We start from the raw sequence: 15,000 nt of genomic DNA on the forward strand, positions 1-15,000 counted from the left end.
AACGGCTACGGTCTCTCTCTCTCTCTCTCTCAAATATCTGGTCATTACGCTTGCCAATAAAGATTTTATTACCTCACAGCAGCCAGACACCTGAAACTTCAACACAGACCAAATACGACTGATTACTCTAAAGACAACAGCGATCCCTTAAAAACTTGATAATGATGCAAGAAATCAGACTAAGTTCACTAAAACAGGTGAGGAGGTACTGTTGCATAAAGTTGAATTAATTAAAGGGCACCACTCCATCAACAACTTGAAAACTCTAAGTATTTCCCTGGTTCTAGCTCACTTCAATGTAAATTGAAGGAAACCAGCACAGTTACCACTCTATATTTTATACCTAAAAAAATTCAATATACTGGTGTATTAATGAAACACTCATGAATATTTTGAATATAAAAATAATTAGTTTTTACTCTCAAAATTTATATTTCCAATTCATAATCTAGGGAAATTTACTATTACTTGAAACCAACATATGTAAAATTAATTCTTGAATTAATTATTAAGCAAAATTAAAATTACTTTACCATGAGAATTAACTAGTAAAAAAAATTAAGTTATTCAAACTGTTAAGTAACAATTAAGATTTGGAAAAAATTCTAAGTAAATGCAAGTTAATTTATAAGTGTTAAATTCAATTAATATGTAATGTTAAATCAACATAAAAGCAATTGTGAATGTAAATGTAAAAAACAGAAAAATGTGGAAAATAGCAAAATTACAAAAAACTAAGAAAGCGTTAATCACAAGGGATATAGAGAAAAACACACAATTTAATTAAAAAAAATGGATAAATGCAAAAAAAAAAAAAAAAAAAAATCACCAACACAAAAACGTGAAAAAATGGAATAAATTCACCTAATTATTTTTAAGTTTAATTTCAGATGCATTTTATAACATATTAGCTTGGTATACCAATTATATCTACTTACACTAACTCCCTCCCCTCTTTAACCATTCAACTTTGTCACAGTTTTATCCTCCATTTTATTATCTATCTTTCACACTGGCTAAAATATGTTATATTCATTTTCATATTTTTATTAAATTATTTTGTGAATAAAAATCAGTTATCGAAATTCTGAAAAAATACTGTGTTTATTCCGTATTGGCCCCTTTTAGCAGATTTTTATGTTGATTTTTGAAAGAAAAAATAACCAAAATAAAAAGAAAATATACTCAATAATATTTTGCACAAATTTATAGATGTATTTTTTAAATATTTTACGTTCTATCTCTAGGTGATTTTTAAAATAATTTTTGAAATAAAAATCAGTCATCAAAAAGAGGGCAAAGCTATCAACTTGGTGTATTCAAATTAATTTTTTAACTGATTTTAATTTCAAATACATTTTCTGAATGATTTTTTAAACAAAAATCGTCCATCAAAAATAGGAACAAACTCTCAACAATATTGTATCAAAAAATTAAAATACTTTTAAAAACTATTTTTGAAAGAAAAATCTGTCATCAAAAGAGCGTAAAACTTCCAAAAATATTTAATTCATATTTAATACCTTATATACTGATGTTGAAATTCATTTTTAACCGATTTTAAGAGATTTTTGAAACAAAAATCAGTCACCAAAAAGATGATAAAACTTCAAAAAAAATTTATGTTCTAAAATAAAAAAATCCACCAAATGAAATGATTTTTTAAACAAAAATCTGTCATTATTTTTCTATTTCGCTTTATTTTTAGGCAATAAATAAAAAAATGAAAAGAAATAATTAAATTTAAAAAATAGTTAGATAAAAAATAGATAAATATAGGAATAAGAATAAATAAATAAAAACCAATCTGTCATTATTTTTCTGTTTCATTTTATTTTTAGGCTATAAATAAATAAATAAAAAGAAATATTTAATTTAAAAAAATAATAAGATAAAAATAATAAATATATGAATAAAAATAAATGGAAAAAACAATAAATAAATAGATGAATAATGAAAATACAAAATAAATAAATAATGATTAAAAAAATAAGTAAAAAATATATAAATATATGAATAAGGAAATAAATGAATAAAAATAAAAATAAAAGAAAGAATTAAAATAAATAAGTATCTAATCGAAAATAAAATTAATATGTAATAAATGAATAATAATATATAAAAATAAATGAATACAAATAAAAAAGAAAAAGAAAATAAAAATTAATAAATAAATAAAAATAAATCGATATAAATAACTAGATAAAGTAAAAAAAAATTAAAAAATTAAATAAAATTACATAAATATATAAAAAATAAATAAATATAGAAGAAATTAAATGAAAATGGAAAAAAATTTAAATAAATGAACAAAAATAAATAAATCGAAATAAATATATACAAATAGATAAATAAAAATTAATAAATGAATAGAAGTACATAATAAAAAAAAATAAAAAATAAAAATAAAATAAATAAGTAAAAATAAATAAATAAATAAAAAAAATAAAATAAATTTTCAAATAATATGAAAAAATAAATAAATAAAATAATAAATAAAAGAATCAATAAATAAATAAATAATCAATAAAAATAAATGAATAAAATAAATAAATAAATAAATAAATAAGTGAATAAAAATAAATGAATAAATAAAACACTAAATAAAAATAAAAAGATAAAGAAAAAATAAAACAGAATTAATAAATAAAAAAAAATAAATAAAAATAAATAGATAAATAAATAAATAAAAATAAAAAATGAATAAGTATTAATAAATATATAATAATTAAAGTAAAAAACTATTTAAAAATAAAAAAATAAATTAATAAAAATATAGAAAAATAAAAATAAACAACTAAATAAAATTAAAAAATAACTAAAATAAATAATTATAATAAAAATAAATAAACAAATAGAAGAAAATAAAATAAAAATAAAAATAAATAAACAAAAATAAATAAACGAAATAAATAAATAAATAAAATTTAAAAAATAAATTAAAATAAATAATTCAATAAATAAATGAAAATAAATAAATAAATAAAGATAAATCCTTAAAATAAAAAAATAAATTAATTAAATAAAAATAAATAAATATATATAAATAAATAAAAATGAATAATTGTAAAAAAAATATATAATAATTAAAGTAAAAAATATTTAAAAATAAATAAATGAATAAAAATGATAAAGAATAAATAAATAGAAATAAATAAATAAATAAATAAATATAAATAAATAAGTAAATAAATAAATAAAACAAATAACTAAATAGAAAATAAGTAAATAAATAAACAAATTAAATCAATAAAAAAATTTAAAAATTAAAATAAAATAAATAAATAAATAAGTAGAAATAAATGAATAAATAAAAAATAAATAAATAATAACTAAAAAATAAAAGAATAAATGAAAAAACAAATAAATAAATAGATATAGAAAACAATAAATATAAATAAATAATAAAAAATAAATAAATAAATAAAAGAATAAATATGAATGAGTAAATGGACAAATAAATAATTGGAAAAAATTTAAAATAAGTAAAAAAAATAAATAATGAATTAAAAGATAAATAAAAAAATACGTTAAAAATAAATTAAAAAACAAAATGAAATAAATAAATAAATAGATAAAAATAAATTAATAAAAATATAAAAGAAAAAAAGAAAATATATAAATAAATGAATAAATTAACTAATAATAAATAAATAATAAATAAATAAAATAATAAGTATATAAATCAAAATAAATATATAAATAAAAATAAACGTATAAATCAAAATAAATAAATAAATAAGTAAAAATAAATTAAAATAAATTGAAAATTGAAAAAATAAAAAGTAAGTGAATAAATAAATAAATTAAAATAAATAAAAAATAAAATAAATAAATAAATAAAAATAAATAGACAAAAATAAATAATTGAATAAATAAAAATAAATAAATAAATAAATAAATAATAACTGTAAATAAATAAAAATAAATCAATATAAATAAATTAAAATAAAAAATAAAAGTGAATAAATAAACAAGAAAAAAAAAAAAAATAAAAAAAAACAAAATAAACAAAAATAAATATAGAAATCAAAATAGATGAATAAATAAAAAAATATATAAATAAATAAAAATGAATAATAAAAATAAAATAGATATATATGAAAAATAAATAAATAAATAAATATATAAATAGCAATAAATAAAAATAAATAAATAAATAAATAAATAATTAAAAATTAATAAATAAATAACTAAAAATAAATAAATAAATAAAACAAATGTAAAAAACATTTAATAAATATAAATAAATGAATCAAATAAAATGAATAAATAAATAAAAATATATAAATAAATAAAATAAATTAATAAATAAATAAATTAAAAGAATATATATATGTATACATATATATATATATATATATATATATATATATATATATATATATATATATATAGATAAAATCCATTAACTATCGGATCCCTGTTTAAAACGAAAGACCGCCTTAGTCTGCTTCTAAAATCTAATGTTGTATATAAATATACGTGCCCGAGATGTGATCACGGGACTTATGTGGGTTGTAAGAAGAGGTTACTAGAAGTGATTATAGATTCTTACAGGGGCTTAAGTTTTAGAACGGACAGCAGATTAACAAACCCCGAACAGTCAAATATCAGAAACCACTCTAAATCATGTAAACATATATTAATGATAAGGATTTTACTATTATAGGCCAAACGCAAAACGAAAACGACCTAAAAACCTTGGAATCCATTATGATAAAAAAGATAGTTTCCGTCCTTAAATACCCAATCCTCCTCTTTCAGCTTTTTCACCGCCTAGAGTGCTTTGTTTTATATTTTCTAAAAATTCTCTCTGTAAACCTGCCCGTACTTTTGCGAGGATAAGGTACAGAATAGCCTTCTGTTTTAGTGTTATTTATTTATTTTTAATCTTTTTACACCCATATCATAATTTTTTTATACTTTTTCTGTAATTTTAAATAATTTTAATGTAACTGTACTCTACATAATTTAGCTCAGTATGTTTTCCTGTTTTAAGAGATTCATAAATTTTTAAAGGTTCTACATTCTGATGTTGTATTTATTGAAATAAATATTGCGTAATTTTTATGAATTATGCAGTGCGTAGTTTTAATTTTCGTGTGTTTATCTTTAATTATAGCCTTTGAGAATGCGACTATGAGTCGTGAAACGTCGGCGAAATAAATGTACCTGGAGTACGATGCCTTTCCCTGTGGTTCCCCTGATGAGATGTACATAGAGCTGCAGCTCCGTCTCTAAGGATATATATATATATATATATATATATTATATATATATATATATATATATATATATATATATATATATATATATAAGTATAGGAAGGCGACCCGTTGAATGTTATAGCTTGCGACTGTCATACGCAAGTATGGTGTTTCTACTTCCCATTTCGTCAGAGTGACTTCAATGCATAGGAGATTTCTAAGTTCCCATTAGTGTCTTCCTTAAGTGTAGAGGCGATGACTCAAACTCTGAGTTAACAAACTTCAACAATTTATTAACAAACTACATCTCTGGAGCAGAGGAAGAGTTGGTTTCAGAGAACTGCTCTTGATGGAGAGAAGTAGATATCTAAAGTTACAAAGTCTTTCACAAAGATAACAGAACAAAGCTATCTCAGCATACATAACATACAGACAGACGAACATGTGACTAGGAAGTCACGTGTACCTCTGCAGATGATAGGTCACCAGCTTCTCATTGGGGGAAGGCGCTGTGACCTGTTTTTTGCAAGAAATGATAATGATTACACAGGCAAATGCAAACCAGGCCCACTGCAAGCATAGCACGCAGTGTCTAGCTTACGTCCTGTTGTGGATACTATCACGCTCCTATCTCGCCAGTGACCCTTTGGGTCAGGGGGTGGGGGTTTATCAAATGAAAATATATATATAATATAATAAATATATATATATATAGATATAATATATATAGATATATATATATATATTATATAATATGTTATATAAATATATTATATGCATATATATATATATCTATATATATATATATATGTATATATATATAATATATATCTATATAAGATATTATAGTATATATATAGATATATATATATATAGGGGATATATTATATTATTAATTACTATATATATATATATATATATATATATCTATATATATATATATATATATTTCTATTATATATATATCTATATAGATATAATATCTAGATAGATATATATATATAGTTATATATATATATATATATATATATATAATATATATATATATATACATTATATATATAGAATATATATATATATATATAATATATATATATATAGATCTATATATCTACATATATCTAATATATATCTATATATATATATTATATAATTATATATATATAATATAATATATATATCTAATAATTATATATATTATACTTTTTAATTCTTTTTAATTTTATTTATTTCTTTCTTTTATTTACTTATTTTTTATTTATTGCTTTAATTTTCTATTTTTTATTTTTTCTTATTTAGTTTACTTTTTTTAATATTCCTATTTATTCATTTATTTTTTTTTATATTTATTCATTTATTTTTTGTTTTTTGTTTTTGTTTTGTTTTAATTAGTTTTTCTTTATTTAATTCTTATCAAATTTTTTAATTTTTTATTTATTTACTTTTTATTTCTTTTATTTACTAATTAATTTTTATTTATTTACTTTTTTATTTCTTCATTTATTTTGATTTATATATTTACTTTTATATATATATATATATATATATATATAATATATATATATATTTATATATATATATATATATATATATATATATATATATATATATATATATATATATGTACACACATGTATATACATATAATTTTGAAATAAAAATTCGTTTCAAAAACAGGTTAAACTTTATTATAAATATTGTATTCAAAATATATTCTTTTAAAACTACTTTTAAATCATTTAAAATCGCATAAATTATGACAATTAATATACCATGAAAATTTTAAACAAATATATTTTAATTTATATGAACTATTTATGGTAAAATATTGTTTCTAAATTATTTTCAAATCTTTTCTAGAAAAAGTTTTAAAGCTTTCTTACATTTCTCTTTTGAGCAATTTTTGTAATAGTTCTTGGAACAAAAAGAGGAAAAACTAAAAAAATATTTATTTGCTTATATTTATTTATTTATTTATATATTTATTTTTTATTTATTATTCAGTTTTTGAAATAATTTCAATTTTTTAGTTTTTCCTCTTTTTGATGGCGGATTTTTTTTCCAAAAAACTATTACAAAAATTGCTTAAAAAAGAAACCTAACAAAGCTTTAAAACTTTTTCAGTTTAGATACAATATTTCACCATAAATAGTGTATTTGAATTTTAAAAAGGACAAAAATAAAAGACCTAAAAAGCTTTAAAAATTATTTCAATTAGATATGATACTTACTATAAATAGTGTATTTAAATTACAAAAGGACAAAAAGAAAAAACTAACAAAAATACCTGAAAATGTTTCAACTTATTAAAAATAGGGCAACGAATGTATCATAAAAATTTAAAAACATATATCAATTTTCGAGTTTTTTCCTCTTTTCTTTAGGCTATTTGTTGTTAAAAATCAATTAAAAAAAAAAATCAAGTAAAAAGGGAAAGTGAAAGACAAAAACCTTTAAAAATATTCCAATTTAAATACAATATTTTTTTTTTTTTTTTGTTTTTTTTTTTCCGATTTTGACCTCTATCTGATAAGTGATTTTTTGTGTCAAAAGGCTTTCAAAAATCGCAGAAAATATGGAAATAAATGTCACTATAAGTTTTACAAAACAATATTTCAATTTTAGTCCAAAATCAGTTTTTTTCATCTATTTGATGATAGGTTTTTGTTTAAAAAATTTTTGAATTTATTTTATTTCTTTATTTATTTTTGGGAGTTTTGCCCTCTATTTTGGTGACTAATTTTTATTTCAAAATTCAATTAGAAAATCTAATATATTTTAGCACATTACTTTGGTGGGTGTTTTCTGTTTCAATTATTCATTATAAAAATTCTCTAAAAAATAGTTCAAAAAGTTAAACAGAAAAAAGCGTTAAAAATATTGATTTAAAACGCAATATATTTGGGTTTATTAGCTCTTTTTTTATGACTAGTTTTTGTTTAACAAAGCATTTCAAAATGTCTAAAAATCTGAGTCTAATTTAAAACAAAAATATATCTAATAAATAATGTAATTTGAACACAATAATTTATTTATTTCTATATATTTATTTTCATTTACTTATTTATTTTTTATTGATTTTTGTTTTGATTGATTGATTTATTTTTATTTATTTATCTTATTTGATTTATTTATAATTATTTATTATCATTTATTTATTCATTTTAATTTATTTATTTTGATATATTTTTATTTATATATATTTATTTATTTATTTTTATTATTTGTTTATTAGTTTTATTTGATTATTTTTATTATTTATATATTTTCATATATTTACTTTTTTCTATTTATTATTTTTGTTATTTTGTTATTTATTTTGTTTTTGTTTAAATTTTTTAATTTGTATTTATTTATTTATTTCTCTTAATTTATTTTAAATTATTTAGTTAGTTTTTAGTTTCTTTATTTTTATTTATTTAGTTTATTTTATTTATTTATTTATTTATTTATTTCTATTTTAGTTTATTTTCGTTTATTTATTATTTATTTATTTATTTTATTTATTTATTTATTTATTTATTTATTTTTCTATTTTCATTTTCCTTATATTTCATTCATTTATTTATTTTTTTTTAGTTTTAATTTATTCATTTACTTATTTGTTTGTTTATTTTAAATATATATATCTATCTTATTTCTTTATTTCTTTTACATTTTATTTATTTCCTTTTTTTTTCTTTATTTATTTATTTCTTTATTTCTTGTTCTTTTTCTTTATTTGATTTTTTAATTATTTTAGTTCATTACAATTAAATTATTTATTTTTTGGCTTAATCTATTCATTTGATTTTTAGTAATTTAGTTGTTTATATTTACTTATTCATTTGGTTTTTATATATTTAATTTTTTATTATTTATATTTATTTAATTCTATTCCATATTATTTTATTTTTGTTTTTATTCATTTTTAATTCTACTTTTTATTTTTATTTATTTTTATTTTTATTTATTTATTTAGCTATTTTTATTTATATATTTAAGTTCTATTTATTTTCATTTATTTATTTTTATTCATATATTTTTATTTTGTTTATTAAGTTTATTCTTTTTATTTGTTTATTGCTTTATTTGTTTTAAGTTTATTTATTTTATATTATTTATTTCTTTTGTTTTTTTTTATTTGTTTTTCCTATTATTTTGTTATTTAATTTATTTTTTTTATTTTCTTTATTTTTTTTAATTATGTATTTATTTTATTTAATTAAATTATTTTTATTTCTTTATTTTTTATTTTAAATATTTATTCATTTTTTTAAATTGTTTGTTTATTTATATATCTTTATTTTGAATTTTTTTTATTTCATTTCCTTAACATATTTTTATGATTTTATTTTGTATATTTATTTATTTAATCATTTATTTATCTATTAATTTAATTTTATTTACTTTTATTTATTTATTTATTATTATTCATATATTCAATTTTAATTTAGTTCTATTTATTTTTATTTTTTATTTAGTTATTTCTTTATTTATATTTATTTATGTAATTATTTATTTTCATTTGTATTCATCTTCATTTTTTATTTGATTTTCTTTACTTTTTTATTTATTTGCTCATTTTTGTTTTTTATTTAATTTTTTTTTTATTGTTTTATTTATTTATTTATCTATTTATTTTTGTTTATTTATTTATTGTTATTTATTTATTTATTTTTATTTCTTTATTTATTTATTATTAATTTTTATTTATTTTTTGTTTATTGTTATTTTTTATTATTTTTTATATATTATTTTTTTATATAATTTATATATTATTTATTTAATTGTTTATTTGTTATATAATAATATATTTAATCATATACATTTATTTTTTCTATTTCTTTTTAATAATTATATTATTTATATTTATTTATTTTTTATCCATTTTTTTTATTTGCCTAATTATTTCATTTATTTATATATTTATCTATGTATATTTTTATTTTATATTTATTTATTTATGTAATCTTTTTTTTTATTTATTTATTTTTGGATTTTATTCATTTATATTTTTCTATTTATTTACTAATTTTTATTTTTGTTTATTTATTTGATTTTTAATTATTTATTCTAAATTATTAATTTATTTATTTTTATTTATTATTCTTTTGTTATTTATTTTTTTATTATATTTTATTTTAATTTTTCATATATATATATATTTATTTATTTTTTTATTTTTATTTATATATTCATTTTTATTTATATATCTATTTTTATTTATTTATTTATTATGTTTATTTATTTATTTTTTATTTATTTATTTATTTTTTATTTCTTTCTTTATTTTTATTTATTATTTACTTAATTTATTTTTATTTATTTGTTTGTTTTTATTCACTTATTTATCTATCTATTTTTTTGTTTTTTTTATTTTTATTATCTATTCTTATTATTTTTTTCTCATTTTTTATTTATTTATTTTTATTTATTTATTCTATTCTTTTTTCATTTGGCTACTTTATTTATTTATTTATTTTTCTTTTTTTATTTATTTTTATTTATTTTTTTATTTATTTCTTTTTTCATATCTTTATAATTTATTTTTTATTTATTTGTTTATATTTACTTTTTACTTACTTTTTTTATTGATTTTTATATACTTTATTTATCTATTTATTATTAATTATCACTTATCTATTTTTATTTGTTTATTTAATTTTTTTATAATTAATTTATTTATTTATTTATTTATTTATTTTTTTATTTTTTTTTATTATTATTTATTTATTTATTTTTTACTTATTTTTATTTATTTGTTTATTTTTCACATTTTATTATTATTTATTATTGATTGATTGATTGATTGATTTTTTTTGATTTTTATTTATAAACTTTAATTTATTTATTTTTAGTGATTAATTTCTATCTACTTTTTTATTTATTTATTATTCATTTTAATTTATCTATTTACTTATTTATTTCAGTTTGTTATTTATTAATTTTTTATTTATTTATTATTTACTTTTTCTTTGATATATTTAAATTTAGTTATCTATTTATTTGTTTATTATTTTTATTTATTAATTTATTTATTTTTATTTTTTTTTTTTGTTTTAGTTTATTTATTTTTTATTATTTAATTTAATTTAATTGATTTTATTTATATATTTTATATTTATTTGATTTATTTATTATTTCTTCTATTCATATTTTTTTTTATTTATTTATCTTTATTTATTTTTCTATTTTTATTGATTTTTTTTCTATTCTTTATTTATGTTTTGATTATTCTCATTTTTTCATTTATTATTCATTTATTTATTTTATTTATTACATATTTATCTTATTATTATTTATTTATTTATTATTATTTACATATTTATTCTATATTTATTTATTATTTATTTATTTTATTTTTATTTATTTACTTATTTTGATAATTGTAATTAATTATTATTTTTATTTGTTTATTTTTGTTTATTCATTTTATTCATTTTTATTCATTTATTCATTCTATTCATTTATTCATTATTCATTTATTCATTAATTCATTTATTTATTTATTTCAGTTTATTTATTTATTCATTTATTCATTTAATTATTTATTTATTTATTTGATTTTTATTTATTCATTTGTTTAGATTTATTATCTTGTTTTTATTCATTTATTTATTCAAATATTTTGATTTCTATATTTATTTAATTTGATATATTTATTTGTATTTTTTTTATTTTTTTGTTTTTATTTATTGATTCACTTTTTATTCATTATTGATTAATTTATTTATTCATTCATTTATTTTTTTTTTATTTTTTTTATTTATTTAATTATTTTTATATATTCATTTATTTATTTGTTTATTTTATTTTTTATTTGTTTATTTTTCATTTTTTTATTTATTTGTTTTTAATTGTTTATTTTCATTTTTTTCATTCTTTATTTATTTATTTACCTTTATTTATTTATTTGTATTTATTTTTATTTTTATTAATTCATTTTTATTTATATTTACTTTTATTTATTTATTTTTAAACTTATTTATTCATTTCTTATTTGATACTATTTATTTATTTGCTTTTATTTTTTCATTCTTATTCTTTCCTATATTTTTAATTTTTTCTTTATTTCATTTTATTTATTCATTTTTTAACTTATTTTTTATTATTTATTTATTTAGTTAGTTAATTATTTATTAGTTTTTTATTTATTTATCTATTTATTTATTTTTTATTATTCGTTAATTATTTTTTTTTATTTATCTATTTATTTATTGATATTTTTAATCATTTATTTATTTATTTATTTATATATTATTTTGTTTTTATTTATTTATCTATTTATTTTTATTTATTTTTCATTCATTTATTTTATTTATCTTTTATTTATTTATATATTTAGTTATTTACTTATTTACTTATTCATTTATTTATTTAGTTATCTAATTATTTATATTTATTTATTTATATATATATTAATTCATTTATTTCTATTTATTATTTATTTTTCTATTTTTTATCCTTTATTTTTATTTTTTTATTAATATTATATATATTTTTATATTTATTTATTTATTTATTTATTTATTTATTTATTTATTTATTTATTTATTTATTTATTTATTTTATATATTTATGTTTTGTTATATTTATTTCTATTTATTTATTTTTATTTATTATTGCTTATTTTTTATGTATTTTTATTTATTTATTATTTTATCTATTTGTTTATTTATCTATTTGTTTATTTAATTATTTATTTATTTATTTATTTATTTATTTATTTATTTCTTTATTCATTTACTTAATTTTAATGATTTATTTAATTTAAGCTATTTATTTGTTTATTTTTTTATTTATTTGTTTTGAATTAATCATTTATTGTAATTTATTTATTTATTTTCTTCATTACTATTATTATTTGGTTTTTATTCATTTACGTTTATTTATTTGGTATTTCTATTTATTATTACTATTCATTTATTTTTTTATATTTATTTAGTTTTTTTGTATATTTTTTATTTATTTAATTTGGTCTTTTTTAAAATTTTAAAATTTATATTATTTTATTTTCCTTTTTATTTTTTTTATTTTTATTTATTTTTTTATTTATTTATTTGTTAATTTTTTTTTCATCAATTTTTATTATTTATTTTTATTATTTTTTATTCGTTTTTTTATTTATATTATTAACTTATTTTTACTTATTTTTTATCAATTTATTCCTATTTTTCATTTATTTATTTTTGGATTTATTTATATTTATTAATTCATTTATTTTTGTATTATTTATTTTCATTTATTTATTTATTCTATTTATTTCTTTATTTATTTTCTTTATTTTTATGTATTTATTTTTTTTTATTTATTACCTATTTTTAATTTATTAATTTTTATTAATTTTGAATTTTTTTCATTAATAGTTTTAGTTTACAATCTATTTATTTTTTTATTCATTTATTAATTTTAATTTGTATCTTTATATATAATCTCTCTTTATTTATTTTTATTTATCCACAATATTATTTTTTTTTTAACTATTATTTAATTATTTTTATTTATTTATATCTTTTTATTTCTTTATTTTCTATTTATTAGTTTTGAAGTTTATATTTATATTAATTGATTAATCTTATTTATTTATTTATTATTTATTTTGATTTATCTATTTTTATTTATTTATATTTATCGATTTATTTTTATTATTTATTATTTATTTATTATTCATTTATCTATATATTTTTATTTATTTAATTGATATATTTTTATTGGTTTATTTGCTTTTTATTCATAATTTGTTTATTGTCATTTTATTATTTATTTATTTTTTTTATTTATTTATTTATTTATTTTCTAATTGTTATTTATATTTTTATGTTTCATTTATTATTTATTTTATTTGGATTTTTATGTATTATTTTTATTTATTTATCATTTTTATTTATTTTTTTTTATTTATCCATTTTGATTTATTAATATCTATTTATTTATTTTTTTTTTTTTTTAAATTTACTTATATTATTAATCTTTTTAAATTATTATATTTTTGTTTATTTTTTTTTTATTTATTTATTATTCATTTGTTTAATTATTCAGTTTATTTACTTTTATTCATTTATTCTTTATTTAATCATTTTATTTTTTTTTGATTCATTTATTTTGAGTTTACATATAATTTTTATTTATTTACTTATTTTTTACTTTTTTATACTTGATTTATATTTTATCTTTATTTATCATTTGTATATATGTTTATTTATTTATATTTAATTATCTATTTATTTAGAATTTTTTATTTATTTATTTTTATTATTTGTTTTTAATCATTTGATATTCTTATTTTTTCATTTATTTACTTTTATTTATTTATCTTTAATAATTTTTGTTTTTATTTATTTATTTATATTTATTTATTTATTTACTTATTTTATTATTTATTCATTTATCTATTAATTTATTTTTTTTATTTTTTTATTAATTATTTATTTTTCTATTTTTTCTATTTATTTTTATTTTTTATCTATTTTTGTTATTTATTTATTCATTTATTTTGATTCACTTATTTGATTTGATTTTTTATTGATTTTAATTCTTTTATTCATTTAATTTGATTTATAAATTTTATTTTTGTTAATTTTTTCATATATTTTATTTTTTTTTTTACTTATTTATTTTCATTTACTTTTGTTTATTTATTTATTTATCTTTTATTTATTTATTTTTTTTTTATTCATTTATTTATTTTAAATTTTTTTGTTTATTTATTTGCTTTAAATTATTTATTTTATTCATTTTATTTTCTCATTTTTTTTATTTTTATTTTCTTTTTATTTTTAATTATCTATTTTTTATTTATTCTTGTTTA

Source organism: Macrobrachium nipponense, chromosome 21, assembly GCF_015104395.2.
Source record: "Macrobrachium nipponense isolate FS-2020 chromosome 21, ASM1510439v2, whole genome shotgun sequence".
Taxonomy (NCBI): Eukaryota; Metazoa; Arthropoda; class Malacostraca; order Decapoda; family Palaemonidae; genus Macrobrachium; species Macrobrachium nipponense.